At 38.0% G+C, this 21,389-nt stretch overlaps 1 protein-coding gene across 1 annotated transcript in view; it reads left to right on the forward strand.

Annotated features, from left to right (window-relative positions):
- The first annotated feature begins 1,565 nt into the window (after window positions 1-1,565).
- Window positions 1,566-21,389, forward strand: part of TBX1 (T-box transcription factor 1) — a 94,041-nt gene continuing 74,217 nt past the window's right edge. Inside the window, exon 1 of the mRNA XM_044071003.1 lies at window positions 1,566-1,765. The gene's annotated coding sequence lies outside the window, so the exon portion shown is untranslated. The remainder of the gene's footprint in view (window positions 1,766-21,389) is intronic.

Raw genomic sequence — 21,389 nt, forward strand, 5'->3', positions numbered from 1 at the left:
CTTCAACGAAGGTACACCCGTTCACGCATGTCTCCACACAGAAGATGCTTTAGCTGAGAATCGAACAGGACAACGTCTTACTGTGAGGTGACAATGCTACCGCTGCACCACCACCACATTTTATTCAGGACATATTAAATAAAAACTGGCAAATATTTTTAGGACAAGATGGGCTAATAGAAAAACTAGGAGATAAGCCCAACATAGTGTATAGGAGGGGATCCACATTAAAAAAATGCTAGAAAGGAAAGATCCAATTTCATCTAGCACTAAGAGAGTTGTTGACAACAACAACTAAGAGAGTGGGTACCAAAAAATGTGGATTTTGCACACAATGCAGTTATATTTTAACTACAGGAAATGTTAAGATTAATCAGCATAATATTAGGCCTAATGGGCTTTTTAATTGCAATTCAGTAGGTGTGATTTATGCTGCAATTTGTTCTTAGTGTTATGGATTTTATGTAGGAAAAACTACACGTAAATTAAAAGAAAGACTTTATGAGCATGTTAGAGATATGAAAAACGAAAACACTAGCAATGCTCTATGCAAGCATGTAGAAGTTTTTCCTATACATAATTTTAAATGTGTTGTTATAGAAGGGGTTAAAAAAGACCTTCCTGGGGAACCATGGGCAGATATGGTGGAGTTTAGAGAACTTCTTTGGCAGATAAATTGAATGCCTAGGCCCCACCTGGACTTAATGATACCTTTAGTATTGCTAGTTTTTTAAGGCTACGTTCCTATTGTGTTTAAGGACTGTGCTTTTTTTGCTAGGAGGGTAATTGTTTAATGTTTTAATTTATTTTTTTATTGGCTGTTTTGATGTCACGTGACTATAATTTGGCTTTTAAATGTTTGTTATATCTTTCTCATTTATTCTGAAGAAGTCATAAGATATATACTGACGAAAGCACTCAATAAAACTGCATTTTGAGATTATGTTGGTGTTTCTGGTATCCTTGGAATTAGGCTTTAGTTCTCGAGTTTGTTGGCATTTTTGGTTCTTAACTGATTTATGCAACTATTAAAGAAAACTTAGGAATTTTTTGTCCTAAAATCTCAGGACATTTGCTATTTTCCAATGTTTTGAGCAGGACACAACTGTCCCAAAAGGGACTGCCCCTCGCAAAGAGAGAAAGGTGGTAACCCTAATAATGAATTACTATTCCTACATGTACTGTTACAGTGAGTTTTACATTACTGTACTTCCGTTGACACTGCCATTTACTTCGAGGCACAACTGTGTGCATACATTACGGTTGGCTAATAAGCCTGATTGTCATGTTATTTGTATAGTCAGGTTGTTAAATAATACATTTACTGGTATGTTTCCATCAGAACGTGGTGAAAGTCGCCCTTGCAACCTGGTCTGCACAAGTGCACATACATGCGCACTTCCCCCACGCACATTGTGTGGGAGTTACTTTTGGAGCTAGGCAGACTTGACTTTGTGCACTACACTTCCGGAGTGGTGCGGCAGTTCGAGTCTGCGTAGTGAGACCCGCCAGTCGCGAAAACTGAGTTTGCGCTGTTAAGCAGGGACAGTGTTAACTGTACTGTTTGTCCTGTCGCAAGGGTTCGGCAAAAAGGGAAAGTTAAAACAGAATGTAATCTGCAGAGAAAATACACCTGGATGAAAACAAATGAGGTGCACAGGGAAACCCGAGCAGGAAGGATGTTGGGAAGTAAACTAGAAATTACCATGCAGATGAAAAGAAATTCCTAGGATGGCAGATTTAGTGGCGCCTGACATCAGCTGGGGTACTTGTAAACTTTTAACTTATGTATTGCAGAATTCCTTGAGACTGTTCCGCTTTAATTTTAGATTTGTTTTATTTTGAAATTGCGCTGCTGTCTGATATAGAATGCATGCAACTGCAAAAAAGGTTAAAGTTGACCCCGTCAGAGCTGTCTTTCTTACATTGTGGGTTTTCAGCGTCCGCTGGGTTTTCTTGTCGTACAGCTAAGTGATTCTGGTGATGTTCTGTGGTACCCCATACCAATCAAGTGTACCTAATTTTCCAGATTGTTCAGATTTTTGACTCGTGGTTTCCTCGTAAAGTCTAAGTTTTTCTAACAATCGTGCAGGACTGCAGTCACTAAATGGTGACAGAGATTGCATTTCAGACTTCAAATTCGTCAGAAAATGCATGCTTACGCAAATCTTGTTACTGTATCACCTCTCTACGTTTATGAGAGCACCTCCGAATTATTGTGTCTTTGTTCCTGTTCCTAGAGCTAAGAGTTTGAAAGGTGTACCAGCCGACACTAAGTACAGGGCTCTGAATGTATGATCTGATCTGAGAGATATCCTGGGCACAGAAAGTGAGGTGTCACACACACAGACACACCATTCAACTCAAGACAACTGGAGCAAGCGATAATTTATCACCTGGGAGTATAGATTTGTTGTATTGTACAGTTACAGTGTATAGATAGATAGATAGATAGATAGATAGATAGATAGATAGATAGATATATATATTGCTTCAGCTATGATAAAACTGTAGACAGTAGACCAAATCAGGTAACAGATTAGCTGCATGGCATCAAATGGTGTAATGTCTTATCATAAGTTTTAAATGAAAACGTAATAGAAATGTGCTATCTAGACTCTTTGTGTAAGAACCCTTGCCAGCTGACATCGGGTTTAAGAAATACGCGGTCTCTAAACCTCAGATATAATGGATAATAAACACAGTTGACACAGCATATAGCATTATTTTACTGTGATTGGTAAAAAATGGCAACAAAGTTCTCCCAGTTGTTGGCACAGCTATGCAGTATTCACAACCTGTATCTGAGTCAAGGGGGCTTAATTGCGTGGTTGTCACTTGCTCCTTAAATAGTGAGGTTGCTATTGTTTGGATTCATCTTTCTTTTAAAAGTACATATGGTCGCTTGTGTGGAAGGTAAAGACATTGTTTTCCTTTGCTACATCACTAAGGACGTGTGATATTGGTCATAATTATCTTATTCTGCAAAACTGATTGCCTTTACAAACAGACTTCGTAACACTGAGTACTGGATAAGATCACTATCAGCAGTTGTATAGTGCAAACCTAGGCTGCAGACGGGTGAAGTCACTGGTGTGTGTAGTTTGTGTTTGTATAAGCCTAGACCAACTAGAAAAGCCTGTATCCCTTGTGCTGGGAGACTTGGAGACTTGCAAAGCTCTCCTGTGTACATTGCAGTCAGTAACCTGCGAAGTTATATGTACAGACTTGCCGGCAGGTTTCTCTGAGACCATGAACTGTCTCAAAGAGAGTTTTGTTTTTATAGGATAGAAATAGTGCTTTATCTTCTTTGAATTTCTTTCAGCCGTGAACAGATCGGTTTAATTAAGGGTGTAGAGGGCTACAGCGGTTAGAGAAGCTACGAAGACAGCCTTAGATTTGACTGAAGAAGACAGCTTCTACCAACCCACCCTGCTGTTACTTGTTACGTGTGCTAGTTGTATGCAGTTCGGTTCCCCCTTCTCGTTTAACGACTCCTGTGTGTGTGCGCGCGCGCGCGTGCGTGCGTGTGTTGCTTTCTTAATTAATTTTCCACACTGGATAGGCAGCATTATTACCCGTACCCAGCGATTTGTGTTCAGAGATAATATCAACGCTTTATTAATCATAAACAAACACTGAGAAGTAGTTTAAATAACCACGTCAAGTTATAACATGAAAGTTCCAACAACATATTGCACAGTGTTATAAGCAAACAAAAAGAAAAAAATAATTAAAAAAAGTTCCGGCAATCATTTTATTCTTTCAAATCAATATTTCTAAAGGTTCCACACATATTAATATTTTGGCCATGATTTTGTACGTATTCGTCGCGTTCTGCTTTAATTATTTTCTATTAAAAATAGTAATGCAACCACTGGCTTTATCCGCGAGTATATGGCATTACCAGCGTTGCATTCCACTTTTTTCTTCTTTTTTTAGCAATCATCCAGAAAGCAATGTCATTCCTAATTATATGGAAGTAGCCTGGGTTGCGTGATTCACATCTCCAGCATCTAAAGAAGGAAGATACGTTAATTCTGTTCTGCTTCAGAAAAAATACTAATAATTCTAAAGTAAGACAAAGGGCAAGGAATGACGCCGAATAATCGGATTTATTTTCCATTGTATACTTCTCCCTTTTTAATATGGTTTCAAAGTACTTCATGTATCTGTACACTTGCTGGTGTACATAATATGATTTATTTCACAGCTGAAATAAAGTCATGGCAAGAGCATGGTGTTTTGTTTTGAACTTCTGAGCACCCCCCTCCCCTCGTTACTTGGATTGATGGAAGTAACTGATATAGTCCATCTGGTCCAGTGGAGATTTACCAGGTAACTTGTCGGTCCATCTTCTGAACTTTAAGGAACTGCACTGGAGCCCTTTGCCTCTCACATATATTGTAGACAGGCAGCTCACTTTGTGGTCCGTATACGGGTCAGGGTCATGAACCATCTATATTATTATTGTTTAACAAAACTACGATTCGCTTGTAGAAACCATCCTTGTCTTGTTTTCTCATTACTACCATTTGAAGTAGCCATGAAAACAACACCAAGAAATACACCCCACTTCCATCAGGTTTTCTTGTACAGCTCATATACACAGCTTTGGTTTTATCAGTATCTGTCCGTTTTTCCAATCGTATATATTAATAAATTTGCCGTTCAACAATCCTCCTTGTCATGTTGAAGAAGAACTAATGTGTGTAGTTATAAACTAGAGGCATTCATCAACAGAAGGTTTGAAAGTCACAAAAGCATTAACGGGTTCCAGACTTACCTACCATATCCTGCTACTGTTTTATCTAGTATACAGTTGTTTGTAGTATGCGAGCTGAGAGTTCGATCCCTTTGTTGTCTCGTTTGCTGAATGTATTCAATAATTGATGCAATTGTTTCCTGTCATTTACTGTAACTTTTTATATTGAGTTGAGTGCTGTTTGCGTTTAGGTGTATGCATTTCTGTACCTTGGCTGGAAACGGCCTTGTGAACTAGCCCAGAGCCCAACTACCGTGTCTTGGAACGAATAAATAAACGCGCAATGCAGTGGTTCACATCTTAGCAGTAATGACTTACGTTTATACCTGCTTGCGCATATGCTGTGAGGCTGTTATGCGGTTTACTTGCAGATTACTGCAGCTATTGCTTGTTACTTTTTACTGCAAACATTTCGTAAGTTAACACTTCCCGTTTGCACCATTTTTGGCGTACCTGATATCATTAGCATTTAAAACAACCTTGAGTTTTCATATTTATTTTTAAATTATAAATGGTTTCTCAGTAAGCTAAACATCGGTCGGCCATTTAAGTTGACGTTTCCTACAATGGCTTCTGTTTAGCTGTGAACTTAACTTTTGACATGGGAATTATTTCCGATTAGAACCATTCTGATACTTAAAAGTGCACTCTTGACGTTTTGACCACTACCAATCTAAATGTTAACTGGCTTTGCTCATGGATGGCAGACTATAACTAACTAAACAAGTATTTTATGTTTGCTGGCGGCTGTGAGGTGGATAAATGCAGTGAACAAATGTATACTTTCAGACAGGACCATGACATTCCCTCTAAACGTCAAAAATTATTTACAATTTTAACATATATGTTTCAATGCACTGCAAGTCAAATACAGACCAACATATTAGTTCGTGGCCAAATGGAGGATATGTTTTAACACAGGCTGAGCACTGATTACCAAACTGGCTAGGTTAGATAGGAACGCCAGCAGATAGATAGGGATATCGGTGGTTTGGCCTACCATCTGTATCAAAGACTTCCATATACACCACATGCCTGGGAAGCCCAGCCTGCAAATAACAGGGATGTAATGTGGATAACTTAACTGGGTTTCCTGTGCAGGTGCTGGAACATCTCAGTAACTTACTTGGTTTACTCGATACTAGAGGCGTATTAAGTAAACGTACAACTAATAATAAAATTACACTATGCGCAGTTAGTGTACACGCAGGTGTGCAAGAAACCGGGATATCTGACTTTATTGCTAACTTGCATATGTTTAACCTGTCCCACTGGGATTCCTTCCTTGAAGTCAAATACCCCCTGTATTGCCATTAATGTTCTGGGGAAATGTATCGGTTGCCTCAAAACGACAAGGAAGGGTGGGAAGTAGAGAACCGAAATTTAATAAAATAGTAAGATCAAGTCATACGCATAATATTATTCCATGGAGTAGTAATTCTACTACTGTTATTATTATCATTATTATTATTATTTGGTTTAGAAATAAAAGCAGTGACTTTTAGTAGGATTTTAGTGCTTAGCTAGTACAGGTGTACTTTCTGGAGCCCTTAAATTCAAATGCATTAATTAGTAATGCAAAGTGATCCAAGTGGGCGAATACTCAAAGCGTTGGTATAATGTTAGGACTCTAGCCCCTACTGTCATTAAGTAACAGACTTATTAACATTCCTTGTAATGTTGTCCTTAGGGCTATCTGGTTGTTCTCAGAACTTCTTTCAGCTTTTCCCGGTTAGGGGTCGCCACAGCGGATCACCTGTCCGCTCATGACGCAGTGGAGTTTTACGGTGTTGAGTTGCCAGCCCAGCGCCCAACCTTAAATGCCTGCATATCAGTAACAAGAAGCAGTATTATGAGCATCTAAATGTATGTATGTACATATGTATTATTATTATTATTATTATTATTATTATTATTAACGTGTAATTAGGGTCACTACCGATGTATTTTTACGCAGGACAGTCCCTATTTGGGCAGTTCCATTGTAGAAAAAATCATGAAAAATGGCAATTGCATAAAATAATTAGTTTGTATCCGAAATACTTTAATATGATAAAAGCAAAAGAAACAATTCAAAGTATATACAAGTGAGCTTTTGTTTTGCCAACAACGTGAAATCCGCTCTTTAGTATTGGTAGCTTACGAGTATGGTTTGCCCTGCAAAATTACATACGTCCATAAAAATGCCCCTGAAAAGGTGACAGACAACTCTAGGCATATTTGCTATGTAGGGTTATAGAGACAGTATTACATACTTTGGTCAGTACACTGGGGCAGACATTTAAAAGTGTAAAATGTATATTTTTTATCTACGGAACACAAATGAGTAGAGACTTAACATACCGTCTGATGTCGAAGAAGTTTATATAAATCCACGAAATGAAGCAAAAACATTGTTATCTGTGTAGGTAATTCCAGTAGCTGCTTTTAAGCAAGACGTGAACGTGGATTTAAGGGGTTGCGTTTGCTTTGGTGGGTGTTGTTCGAGTAATCCAACACCTTTAGTGAAAAAAATGAAAAATAATTTTAAAAAGAAAAGTCTAAAAATGTACCAATTCATCTTTCTTCCATAATTAATGAGTCCCCTGCCTATGGTGGGCTTAATAAATTAATGTTCTCTGTCTCTTTAATTGTGTATTTATTGTTACTACTGTACAAAATAGTACCTCATAACAAACTTGATTCCATTGCATATACGGAAGGTATCCTATAACTATTATGAAACTGTGTGGCAATGCTGGCAAATGTTCTTTATACAAGTCGTTAACCTTTTGGCCACAGTCAGAATTGGAACAAAACTTCCACAAACATACAATCTTGTGGTAGAATTAAAGTTAAAACGTTGCTACTGTTACTTGTATTACTGCAGATAGTAATAACGCATCATACTGTGTCTAGTGGCTGGGTACAATGAGAGGGGAAACTGACCACACATCATCCTTGTGTCAATAAGTCTAGTGGATAAATAACGCCAAGCGGCTGCAATTTCCAGAAGATTGCCTTTCATACAACCATTTTTTTCGGTAAGACATGACTGAGGGAAAGAAGATTAAAAAAATGAAAGCATTAGTACAGTTGCAACACTTTTCTAAGTATATGCATATTTGTATCCCAGGAATAAACACACTGAGCCACATTATTTGGTGTGTGTTGAAAAGCTACTTCCCTCTGTTAAGTACACAAAGTAATGCCACGGAGAAGCAATTTTTTGATTATTAGTTTTACATTCTTTACAGATACTCATCGGTGAATACACGCAGTCCGGTGCATTCAGCAAATATCGATTAGAGCAAATATTGATGCCGAACTAATCATATCGAGGAATGAATATTTAATAAACAAAATTAAATTACTATAATTAACAAAAACAAAAACACGCACCCATGATTCTTGTATTTGTTTATTTATTCCAACATAAGAGAAAGAAGCAATGCAATTAAAGCTATTGCATCTGGCTAAAGACGAAAGCGATTTCCATACTATGGTAACATATAGCCCAGGTACTGGATAAATTGATAAGATGATTCATTAAAAACTGAAAAGTGCAGGTTAGTAAGAGACAGTAACAAGAAAAAGCCTTCCTGCCCCCTCCCCCCGTTTTGTTGCCACCCACTGCAATACGGTTATAGATAGACAATGGGGGAGGGGGTACTATCCGCTAAATAACAAAGAAAACCTTAGTTTGTTCCACAGTGTATATCATGTGTACTTATTCACAGGGATGTAAACAGATTTTTGTGATGTTTTTTTTCTTTCTGTTTAGTTCATACACGTGTCCATGCATCAGCTCTCAGTCTCTTATCCTTACAATCAAGGGCAAACCCAAAATCAGCCAGGGACTAAAAGTTTTTTCAATACTGTCACTTTTCACTTAAGCAGTTTATAGAATAAGAATATTTCGCATTTTTTTTGCCCTATGTGGAGAATTGCACATCTAAAATGATATTTTTAACAGTTATTTAACGACTGCAACCATAACTCTTGTGTAAAAAAAATCAGGAGAGATAAATGTTTTTAGACAAAACTACCGATGTTCCTGAAAAAAAGTGGACAGTTGTGAGATATGATGCTTTCTGTTGTCCTGTATGAATTATCGATTGCCTTGTACCACCGGCAAGCTGTAATCAATATGTAAGTGAAACACGCTGAAACAAAATAAAGGCACTTGCAATCCGTTATATACTCCTTATAATAATCTTCCCAAGTGCATCGTAATATATCAATTAATTTTCATGAAGGGTTTCTTATTTTTTTAGATTTCCAGTGAACAGAATAATACATCGGTGCAAAAATATACTACTACTACTAATAATAATAATATTAATAATGATACAGGTGAAAGGGGTTTCCTTTTCTCCAGAGGTCAGAATGTGGAAGTGCTTTACCTTGTACTCCAGATATAACTTACTTGCTCATTTCCTCTGATATCAGTACGGTTTCTGTACCCTACAAGTGTAACATACGTTTGTAAGAGCAACTGTCCCCCTCTCTGGGTTGCCGCCTTTTCAAATGCTCAAAGTGGGACAATTGTAGTACAAACATCAGATTTTGCAGCCCTAAACATACCCATGGCCAGTACAAAGGACATGAATTCACTTTTTTTTTTGGCCTAAATAAAAGCTTATTCTTGTAGCATTTTCATTGCTTATTCTGTTTCTTATAACATTTAGGTGTTTCAGATACAGAATAATTGTTTTATGCAAGTATTACATAAAATATAGGAAATAATTTTGCCCTAAAATCTCAGGACATTTGCCATTTTTACATTTTTTTTGCAGGACATAACTGCCGAAAGAGGGACTGTCCCTCACAAAGTGGGACAGGTGGTAACCCTACAAGGTCTGAACTGTCGGTAGGATGCGTGTGAGTCTTGACACCTCTTTTTAATAAGTAGGATTTATTTTATTTTCGAAAGGTAGGTGGGCCAGCTCGCAGAAGGTCCCTTTCAGCGATGACTGTGTTATTATAGAAAAAGAATTGCGAACTGCCTCAATGTTGCAGATTAGGAATAAAACGTGTTGAACAGTTACATTTAGTAAAAGAAAAGCAGGATTGTAGACGGCACTGAACATATCATCTTACTTCCATGTGAAGCGCCTTTACTCCCAACCTACTCATAGCCATAGTGTTTCTGTATTAGCCTGCTGAACGGCAGTAAATCAGTTCTTACGATACGTTCCTTGTGACCTTAGCTTGACAGAAGGCATCAGACACAGAGGAACTCTTCAAGTACAGTATTTACTTTTAATGCAATAAGAAGACCTAACAAAAAGGTGAACGCTGCGCGCGCGCGCGCGCGCGCGCGTGTGTGTGTGTGTGTGTGTGTGTGTGTGTGTGTGTGTGTGTGTGTGACTGACAGAGATCCAGAGTGGGTAATTCTTAAGTTCACGTAGGCTGCCCAGCCCAGTCTGTTGTCTTTTATCGCCTTACTATTTACTTCCGACGGCCCTCTGTTGAGGAGCCTTGTGTCAGAAGGTAAGAGTGCACAAAGGAACATGCATTACACAAATATATATCTTTTTTATCTTAATCCGATTACAGTTACTTGTGACAGGCAGACCCCAAAACAAGGCGTGACCCACCTGACCTTTTGAATATCTGACCCTTTAATGGATAGATTAACAATGCCAGGTAGCGTGTCTTCCGCTTATTCCAATTTACCCGAAGCTGAGTTCTACCTCTGAATCGCTCACACTACTTTAGGTAAAGTATTGCACACAGGTATGACATACTGCAGAAGGATATAGTGTGGTGGTACAAGTGCTGAGATTTCTCGTCATAAAGGATGTTTTATTTAAATGCTCATACACCAACGTGAAGTGTAATTATAACTGTTCAGATGGCAAGAAATCGTTTGAACTTATGCTCGATCCACTATGAGGATTTCCTTGTTTTTATTTTAAACCAGTTCATAAGTTGAAAAGAAGCTTGTTATAATATATTTATTATTTTACTTCTGATATTGTGCGTTTTTTGTGTGTGTGTGTGTGTGTGTGTGTGTGTGTGTGTGTGTGTGTGTGTGTGTGTGTATATATATATATATATATATATATATATATATATATATATATATATATATACATATATATATCTATATAACAATAATAAAACTGAGGTACTAAAACCAGAAGAACAAACAAACGTATAACTGTAAAAACTTCATAACTAAAAGCAAATGAAGACACGCTGAACAAATAATTAAGGCTTTCGTCCTTTAATCAACATGTATCAGACCAGCAAATTTTAAATAATTTAAAATATGATATATTAATTAATTATACAAGACATTTTAACGCCATTTCCCACACTATGTCAATGCTTGTAATAAAAACAAACGCAGGTACTTGTTTTACCAACTAAACTAGCTGCAACCAATGTGAAAAAAAACACCAGTCCTTATTAGTCCCCCCACTCCTTCAACAATATTCTCAGCACCCCACAGTAAAAGAACAGTCTTTAAATTTTTTTGTTAACCTACTAGGAGGATTGATCTGTGGACGTTTTTTTTTCGCCAGAGTCCTTGTACAAATGAACATTTTAACACTAGTCATACCGACTTTTCGATATTCAGGTTGGTTTAAAAGAATTATGCCCCTGTTAGAGTAGGCCATAAAATCTCACAAAGAACTTTTCCTCCAGCTACCTTGTACCTGCAGATAAAGATCAAATCCTTGGCCCAAGGGAGGCTTCAAGCTTCAAGTCGCTAGCTTTTAGCAAATATAGATACCCCTTGTCAGGGCTATCCCAACCAGCAGTAATTATCTGCCTAAAGAATAAGTTTATTCTGGAAATGATGCCCCTCATTTTAGACCAAATGTTACCACAGATACCTAGGGTCCATTGTAAATGGAGTAATCCGTATGTTTATTATAAATCCTCAAATACAACAGAAACTATACAACAAAGAAATGGAGTTGTTTGAGAATAAACAAGCAGGTTGGGATTGTGAAGTTATTATACTGCAACAAAGCAAATATTGATTTCTACGAGTGTAATAGTTGCTGGAAACGTGTTTCTTTTTCGCTTGCATAGGGTAGTCTGTAATACCTTGTTAGAACTATCTTATAACTTGAAAATGTTTGTGTAAATCGCTTCACGGCATTTGTTTATCATTAATAAGTGACTGATGTGAAAAATAATCCAGAATGGAATGCATTTTAGCGGTGAACCCTACTGTTTATTTAGTATGTATGTATTTTAACCACCGAATTCTAGAACTTAATTGTCTCCGACTGTGGGTCAGACTCTCAAATGATAAATTTTTGCCTTATATTTTGTCTGTTCTCGGCATTTTTTCCTAGCAAATCACTGAATATGGTTGTCATTTGAATCTCAAACTTCATATCCTTCAAAAATGAATGCTAATGTAAAACCTCCTATTCTATCACCTTTCTTAATTTTGTAAGAGCAATATTTATAATCTGACCATGATTTTAGGCATTTGTCCCCCAATTATTTTTGGCTTTGTCCAGAATTCTTGCGTTAAGAGGCTGAGAGGCATGCTGTTGGGATCAGCTGTAGATGTGGACTCCTACTCAAGATACAGTTATCAGAAAAGGTTTATCAGTAACAGTTGTTACTAGAAAGGGTATCGCTACTCTGTGTGTGTGTGTGTATATATATATATATATATATATATATATATATATATATATATATATATATTTTTTTTTTTTTTTTTTTTTAAGAAATCTTCCCATGTGAGTTAGAGAACAGAGCCTCTTATGTGTCAGAGAACGGTTGAATATTTTTTATGCGGTTTTTTGGACATCTTTAAAAAATGTGTTATTCTTTTTATATAAACTGTAGATTCATAACACTGGTTACGGAAGAGGTGAAAGGGAAGTAGCTGCAGTAGACATGCCACGCCATAAGGAAAACAATTTTACTATGACATCGTACCACTTTTAGATAAAGCCAGGAAACTATTGCAAGGAAACAAATGAGTAGAGCTGCTGTCTTCAAAAGTCAGGCAGTTTATAGTAGGGTTACCACCTGTCCCACTTTGCGAGGGACAGTCCCTCTTTGGGCAGTTGTGTTCTGACAGTAAAAATGGCAAATGTCCTGAGATTTTAGGACAAAATTATTTTCTATATTTTATGTAATAGTTGCATAAAACAGTTATTCTGTATCTAACATACCTAAATGTTATAAGAAACAGAAAAAGCAACAAGAATAAGCTTTTATTTAGGCAAGAAATTTAAGTTCTAACTTTTGTACTGACCGTGGGTATGTGTCAGCCTGTAAAATCTGATGTTTGTACCAAAAATGTCCCACTTTGCCCATTTGAAAAGGTGGCAACCCTAGTTTATAGTTGATAGTTGATGATAGTTTGAAACTACAGGAGAAAGCATTTCTTCTTATGATAAATTTCTTGAGTTCATATTAAACAGCTGATAAAATTCCCAGCATCGCACACACACTCACACTGTTGTCAGCATAATCACAAGACACTTTGGCATTCAATGATTCATAGGTTTAACATATTTATATTGCCTGCAATTAACACTTTGTCTGTAACCAAACTAATTTAAATAAAGCATACAAATACACTGTGTGCATTTTAATCAGGACAGTACAACACTTGGCACAGACAGGGTCATGCTTTAATGCATATTTACTAACAATGCACCCAGCATTCTAGAGCAGCATCTCCGTGTACATGGTCGTATATCACAGGTAAAACAATCCGATGTGCGTTTTCCGTTAAGAAAACTGGTAGGGAAGCACATACCACGAACAGAACAGTCTATTTTTCTTCCTTTCTTGCTCACAATTTCATAGAAGGTACAACGGACTACTCTGCTTTTTGTAGGAGCACATCTATATACTTTGCCCTATGCTGGAAGCACGGATTTGTAATTGTAAATTGTATTGCACGAGGCATTGTGTTGTTCTGTGGCCATAAGAGGAGGCAACATAATACGCTTTAAAATAATGCCACTTATTTTGGAGTTTCTTGGGTTAGTGCTGTTGCATGTGGATGACATAACATGTTAGGCATTGCATTTTGATCCTTTTGTATGCTATATTTCTGGACGTTTAATAAAGCTAAAACTGAACACTGTTAAATGTAGATTAAATCACTGATGTTTTGCAATACCTGCATTGAACAAGAAACTTAACTCATTAAAACTATCAATTTTACATTAAAGTATACGTTTTGGTTGGTCTTGTTGACGGTAATGCATTGTAATTTCAGCACGCACGCGCACACACGCTCTCTCTCTCTCTCTCTCACACACACACACACACACACACACACACACACACACTTATGCGTGCGTGTGTGCATTTCTTACTTGGCAGCGAGCTTGACAAAACTAAACGAAATGTTACAATAAAGACACAGCAATAATGTGGTTACCGAAATGTGGCAATAAGCGGGTAAGAAATAAGGGGAAAGACTATACGCACTTTTTCAATAAATCTGAAGAAACTCAACCCCGAGTGGAAAAGGGCCATTTTCTGGGAAGGAGAACATTGGTGACTGCAAATAATAAACGCGCCCTTTATAACTTAGTGTTTGTAGCTCTCTGCAGTCAGCTGTACAGTGGTGCCTTGCTGTGCATTAAGTGTAAGAATTGCATTTGTATCCATACTCGTCCCTTGCACGCCTTAAGCGAATCCCCATACCTTTCCTCGAATTCCCTTTTTATGGATTTGCTAGCCGATACACCCAAATGCGTAAAATGCTATGAATGTCTTTTTTAATTATATACTTACCTACGGTACGAATGTTTAGAAAACTAACTTGTATTGTTGCTGTCTTTGATTCTGTGCAAACAGTACAATTGTGTTGATTAAAATAAGTCATTTATTTGAATCAATTGGAAAGCAGGGTGCAACCCTCCCCAGCACTCCGTTTGCACGAGTAAATTGCCCCAGCCATCTGGCAGGATAAGGGTAAGCCTAATTTATAAAGACATGCAGTCTAGTGAATGCTGTTCCTATTATTTTACCTGCGCGTAGGCAAACATACACCATGTAAGCCGTGGTGTACAAAATATTTGTACAGACATGGTACTGTGTTTCACTCAAGGGCAGTAAAGTGCCACAACTTGCAATGCGTAATTTAAGGAAATGAAGGGGTACACTTTGGTTAGCAATGTAAATACATATGTTCAAACAGTGCGTTATATTAGGAGATACTAAACTAAAGAGACATAACAAAAGAATGTCAGTGCACGTGCCCCAGCTTTAATTAGATAATTACGAGATGTTCTTTTTTTATTAAAGAGTTAGGTAAAAGAACAGGAGCCTAATGCACCATTTTAAAAATTCGGGCTACACCGTTGCTGCTTCTGGCCCATAACTGAGTTAGGATACTAGATTAACTCGTTCTAGAAAATAGAAACGTGCAATCCTAACATTATTTTTTTATTATTTTTATTTTTTTTGAGAAGGGATACCAAACGCAGGCATACAGGCAGTCCTAAATAGGTTAAAGGATATTATTAACTATTTTCACGTCTTAGTTGATGTTTTTGCAGCTGATTTTCTAATAATTTATGTTGACCTCTAGTGCAGACAGCGAAGAAGCATAAACCTTTGGAAGGCTGGGTGCCTGGGTTCATTCTAATTTCTATACCATTTGCCTAAGCATAGATAGTACAGTTTTAACTTCATCCTGTGGGAGAAAATGTAGGCCACACCCTCACCTGACAGCCAAAAGTAGTAGTAATTCATTATATAAAACGGTTGTTCTTAATATTAATTATCTAACTTTTTCGGATTCAGGAGAATCACAAAATTATATACTGGATTACAAGCTATGGAAAAAAAAACAGTGCAGACCTTTACCCTGACATCAGTAGTTTTGTATTATCTCACCAGGGGTGCTGAATTATAATCCAATAGCCAGGCTCATCCCTTAGTGCATAGTCCAAAACATGTACACACACATACACACACACACACACACACACACACACACACACACACACACACACACACACACCACAAATGTGCACTGGCCACCAATAATGAAAAAAGGGAAAGATAGCAAGAGTCTCTACCAAAGACTTTGCTACCAGTGAAATATCAGATTTGCTATCTGTTATGCTTGAAATATTGAAAGCTGGATACATCACAAGAAAAAATTCTTCTTTTACTAGGAATAGTATTCACAATGCTAAAAAGTCAGCATCAGTCAGCACTGTTCACAGTGCATATATCAAAAGCAAGCTCAAAATACTGCAGGCACTGCTCTGTACTATGGTCTCAAAACAAGGGAATGGAATCCAAAATATGCAACTTAATTATTATAACTATGCTCATAATGCATGCATGATTCTGCCACAGAAAAGTTCTTCACCTGTCTTCGAGAGAGATAGAAAGAGTAAGCAGATAGATAGATGAACAGTCAGACTGTTTCAGATCCATAAAGATTTAGTTACGTCATACACATTTTTAAACATTTAACTCAGTGTATTTTTCAGTATGTGTGTGTGTGTGTGTGTGTGTGTGTGTATGTAAGTGGGGGGGGGGGGGCTTGCAACTGTATTGCTACTTACTCCATTTCATTTTCTGCATTGCAAAATATGAGTTTTTGAGACATATTTTCTGAACTATATTATTTTAGTGAGTTTAAAAGACGAAAGACACAACAACAACTCTCTATTTTGTGTACATGTAAGACCTAGTGTATAAGTGTGTCATTATAATGTATTGTCTGTACAGATAACACCCTGGTGACACAGATTTGTTACTGATAGTAAAGTGAAACAGACTGTCATCACACTAGATAAGACTTCTCCTCCCCCAAAAAGAACAACAACAACAAGAAAAAAACCCTCACAGCTAATACTAAAATAATCCTAGCTAACAGGTTTACTACAATCACTTCTACATCAAACACACATCCTCTCAAATCTTCAAACTAAACTTGAGCAATGTTTTAACACAGTTGTACATTTTGCTGCAAACAAAATCAATCAAAGCCACCCCTGTACTGCACTGAAAGAACCACATCGGTTAAAACTACCTTATCTTACATACACCAAATTAATCATTCTACAAAAGTAAAAAAAAAAAAAATCCTTCACCCTGCCCAGATCTTAGTATAATTCCCCAGAATTACAGCCCACATAATCCCTTAAGACCAAATATCACAAAAAAAAAAAAAAAAAAAAAATCTGCAGGACACTCCCTGTACTTCAAAATGGTAGCAAAAACGTGGAACTCACTCCTCATAACAACCAGGTTACCAGCCTCCTTTACATATTCAAAACGTCTTCAAAAACATCTTTCTGCTTACATTTATACACAAACAGTAGTTACATTTATACATTCTAAAATTTTACAGAGTTGGAAGTTACTAAAGAGAAAGCTGACATACAACTTAGTGGATTGTACAGGCAGCAGTTATATATAAAAATTGTTTTGTCATTTCAATAAGAGGTTGAGAATATTATGTTTAAGGAGACTATTTGGAGAGTATCGTACAGTGAACACAAAGTTTTAACCATGTGATGAGCATGTACAGGGCCAGAATTGGTTAAGATGTTGTTTAAGCAGTGGTTTAAAACTACTGAGTTTGTCAGAGAGTTTTATTTGCATGGAGATACTATTCCAGAGTTTAGTAATGTGCTGGGAGTAGAACGAGTCTCCTGCAGCATTATTTGTCTTACGTATAAATAATAAGAATTTGTTACTAGAACAGAGGTCCCAATAAGTTTTGTAGCGCAGAGCATTTTTCTGGATGCTGAATGAGTTTGTGTGCTGTAGTCATATGAATATATTAAGACAGTTGTGCAGTTCAAGCCAGTTTAATTGCTTTAAATTAAGGCAATGGTGGGTCCTATGAGGGAGTCTGGTGGTAAATTTAGCTATTTTATTGAAGTAGGAGGCAATCATCTTTCTTTGAGTATTGTTTATGTTTGTTAGGATAGGAGCGGCATATACGAGAGTAAGAAGGGGGTGGCTAGAGTTTTTCTTGCAGTATCTGTAAGGAATCCATTGATCCTATAAAGGGAGCCTAGTTTCTGGTGTGTAGATTTCATGGTGTGCAGTATATGGTGGTTATATTATAACACCTAGAAGTTGCAGTTTCAATGACAGTATTATTTGCTGACTTTATTTTTAAAGATTGCTTTTGATTTTGGCAACAATTTGAGGTGAAAAACATTAACTTAGTTTTCTTGGGGTTGAGTAGGAGGAAGTGAATGTGGTCCAGCTGAAAGAACAGATGTAATATATACATGTATAGAGAGAAATTTTACTAGTGAAGAGAGAAAGAATTGTAAAATGCTAAGAGATGCAATAGAAGAGCTAACAGGAGGAGTAGATACTAAATATATAGTAGGGAATGGCTAGGGTAGATGGAGAAGCAAGTGGGTATGGGTTTATATGTTGGAGAGGTTAGGGAATTATGTAGCCAAGGCTTTCTAGGTAAATAGGTAATAAAAAAAGGTAGTAATACTGCAGCCAAGGGCGTTAGGTGACATGGCCTACATTCTAACAAGTGGACTTGTATTTTTCAGTTAGATATTGCTTGAACTAATGTCTGAACTGATTGTAATCTCTGATTTCAGTAAGATTGTGTGGCAATGATTGCCACAGTTTAGGAGCAAGAACAGTGAAGCTGTGGTCTGTGGGATGTAGTACGGTGGATGGAATTATGAGAGTAAGACCATTAGTGGACTGCTTCTTAGGTTGTAGAAAGGTCTGGATGTAATTAATCTAATAGCTAAGTGGGATGGTGTGTTTTGACACAAGAGTTTGAAGAGAAAGGAGCCAAGAAGGAGACTGACTCTGCCTTGAACTGGTAATCAGTTTGCCTCTTCCAAGGTGTTGCAGTGATTTTTTGCAATGAGGGAGTTGGTGATGAAATGGTAGAGTTTATTAGAAAAAGATTTTAACGGGGTAGTTTTTTGTAAGTCACTGGACAGTAGGAATAAGGACCATTCTAGTTGTACAAGCAGGACACTATTGCCTAAGGCTGCTGTTGCAGGTTTTCGGAGAAAATAATATATTTTTTGAGCCCAGAGTAGGAGGTGGTTGACTGGATCTGAGTTTCAGAATGTGGTCTTGGAAGTTGAGGGATTTGTCAAGCCAGATGCCAGCTTATGTAAATGATGTGGTGGATTCAGATAGGTTGTTATCTAGGTCTTTGATATGGAGAAGGCTAGTGGCTTTAGTGAGTATTTGGACCAAACAGCATGGACTTGTTTTTTTTTTTTTCAGCATTCAGTGAGTTTTTTAGAGCAAAGCCAGTGGTTTAATTGTAGAAGGTTATCTTGAAGTTGATTGGGTTGCATCTTTAGATAGCCATGTTAACAGCATAAAGAAGGAGGTGTAGATATGGTAAGTCAAGACACAGTTTATTCATAAAAATGGAGAACAGTATTGGTGCAAGTAGCATAGACTAGATTCAGACCTGCTAAATCTAGCTTTGTTTGTATAACTTGAGCGCTAATCCAGGCCATCTTATTCGGAGAAGGTTCCCCTGCACCCTAGTGGTAGGAGTTTGCAGCTAGAACTTGTCTGATTGAAGAATGCTGGAACAGGGCTCAGTTTTGAACTTTTTTACCGGTCAATCGGTTAATTTGTTTAAATCAGTTTACTTGTTTGCTACTATTATATTTAAAAAAAAAAAAAAAAAAAAGCTCTAGCTTGTTTTCCCACCTTTCCTGTTACTAGAGTAGTCCAAATACAGATTTGCTGTATTCAGGACTGTATTGTAGTTTCTGAGTTCCCCAGACCTTTCTGTGTTGGAGGGAAGCCTCTCAGCTTATCAGTGGGAGTGGTAAGCACTAGGTAGCCCATCTACCACAAGAGGAGTGGTTTCTAGCTCCCTTTCAACTTTCTACTTTAAAAGCCCACGTTTGCATGGGTTTGCACGCTGTGCAGTGCCACTAAGCTAGGGTAGACTATTACTGGTGCTAGAAAGTCTGCTCTTCCATTTTTCCCTTAGATCTTGCTAGTTCTCTTCTCTCTTGCATTTAACTAGCTTATTCACCTAGCACTTCATCTGGCTTCTTGTAGCAATTATTGTAGCACACATAAGTGCTAACAGCACTAAACGTCCTATAAGGAAACAGCTCCAGTACTTATTAATAATGATCATCCTTCCTGGCATGTCTAAAGGTCAGTTCCCTGTAGTTTCGCCTATTAACCTGGTGAACGTGGACATTCTGAGGCAGTGTAGCAACTGCCTCATGTACACAGACAACCCTCTCCTCTTACCTCCCAACACTCAGACTTGTGAGAGATGCACTTATATATCCAAACTGGAAGACATGCACTCTCCAGCCAAGACCTGAATAGCTGGTCAAGAGGTCAGCACCTGCACCACACCACATGGAACACATATCCCTCCAGAACACCCACCATCACAGCTCTCACATAAAAACACAAACCACACACCCACCTTCATGGAGGCTCTCAATAGAAATCTACCCAAACAGCAGAGACCTCCAAATCAGAAACGCACTCGACCACCACAACACAGCACAAATCACAAGACACATAGCTGACCTACACAGTGTGCCCCTCAACCTAATCCCCTAAGGCAAAACAGCTTGCCTAATACACTAATCGTAGGTGACTCGATAGTGAGGCACACTGCTGTCCCACTCACTAGGTTGAATAAGGAGAAGGTAACAGTCAGCTGTTTGTCGGGTGCCAGGATCCAACACATAACACATGCAGTCAGGTCACTCCACAACAAGTACAATTATGACTCTGTCATTGTCCATGTGGGTGTGAATGACCTGAGAAACACCTCCCTGGACTACATGAAAAGAGACACGAAGGAGCTCTCGGATTATGTGGCCCAGGCAGGTATGACCCTAGCCCTGAGCAGCATCCTACCGTCACCCAGAATGATACCGCAGTACAAACAGAAAATGATTGACTTCAGCAATTGGCTAAGTTTCTGGTGTCATTCTAAGGGATCCAGTATCTGAATGCTTGGGATGACATGATTAACAGACCTTGATGTTTTGCCAGAGATGGCCTGCATCTTTCACTCCTAAGTTTCTGTATACTGGCTAAGGCTCTTGCCACCGCTATAGTGCCTTTTTTAGGTGGTGTTCCAAAGATCAAATTACCACCATAACAGCTATAAATAAATGCAATTTGAGGGTCATGCTGCTCAATGCTAGAAGTCTAAATCTCAAGATGGACTCACTCGAAGCACTCCTCAAAATGGAGAACATCGACATTTGTGCTGTAATGGAGACCTGGTTTAAAGCAGCAGAAAGCACCCCTGCACTACCAGGCTATAACTCATTCTACACCTTTCGGCCCCAGAACATGGACCGAAGCTCCAAAGGCAGTGGCGTCTCCATATTCATAAAGAATATGGACACCTCCAGACTAGCAGCCCAGCATAATGTATTGGATAAACTTCAGGTACAACTAACAGTGGGTAAGAAGGAGATTCAGGTCGTAGCCTGCTGTAGGTCCCCAACCATGTCCCAATACTCTCACTCCACATTCCTAAGCACCATGGAAACTATTAGAGTCCAACCCAACACTCTTATACTGGCTGACTTCAACTAGCCCTCCATCATCTGGGAAAACTACTCATGCACCAGTACACTTGCCCAACGCTTCCTGGAATTCATTAATTCCAATGGGCTGGACCAGCTCATTCCTACCCCAACTAGAGGAAGCA

This window comes from Protopterus annectens, chromosome 5.part0 (assembly GCF_019279795.1).
Source record: "Protopterus annectens isolate FY-2018-M chromosome 5.part0, PAN1.0, whole genome shotgun sequence".
NCBI classification, from domain to species: domain Eukaryota; kingdom Metazoa; phylum Chordata; order Ceratodontiformes; family Protopteridae; genus Protopterus; species Protopterus annectens.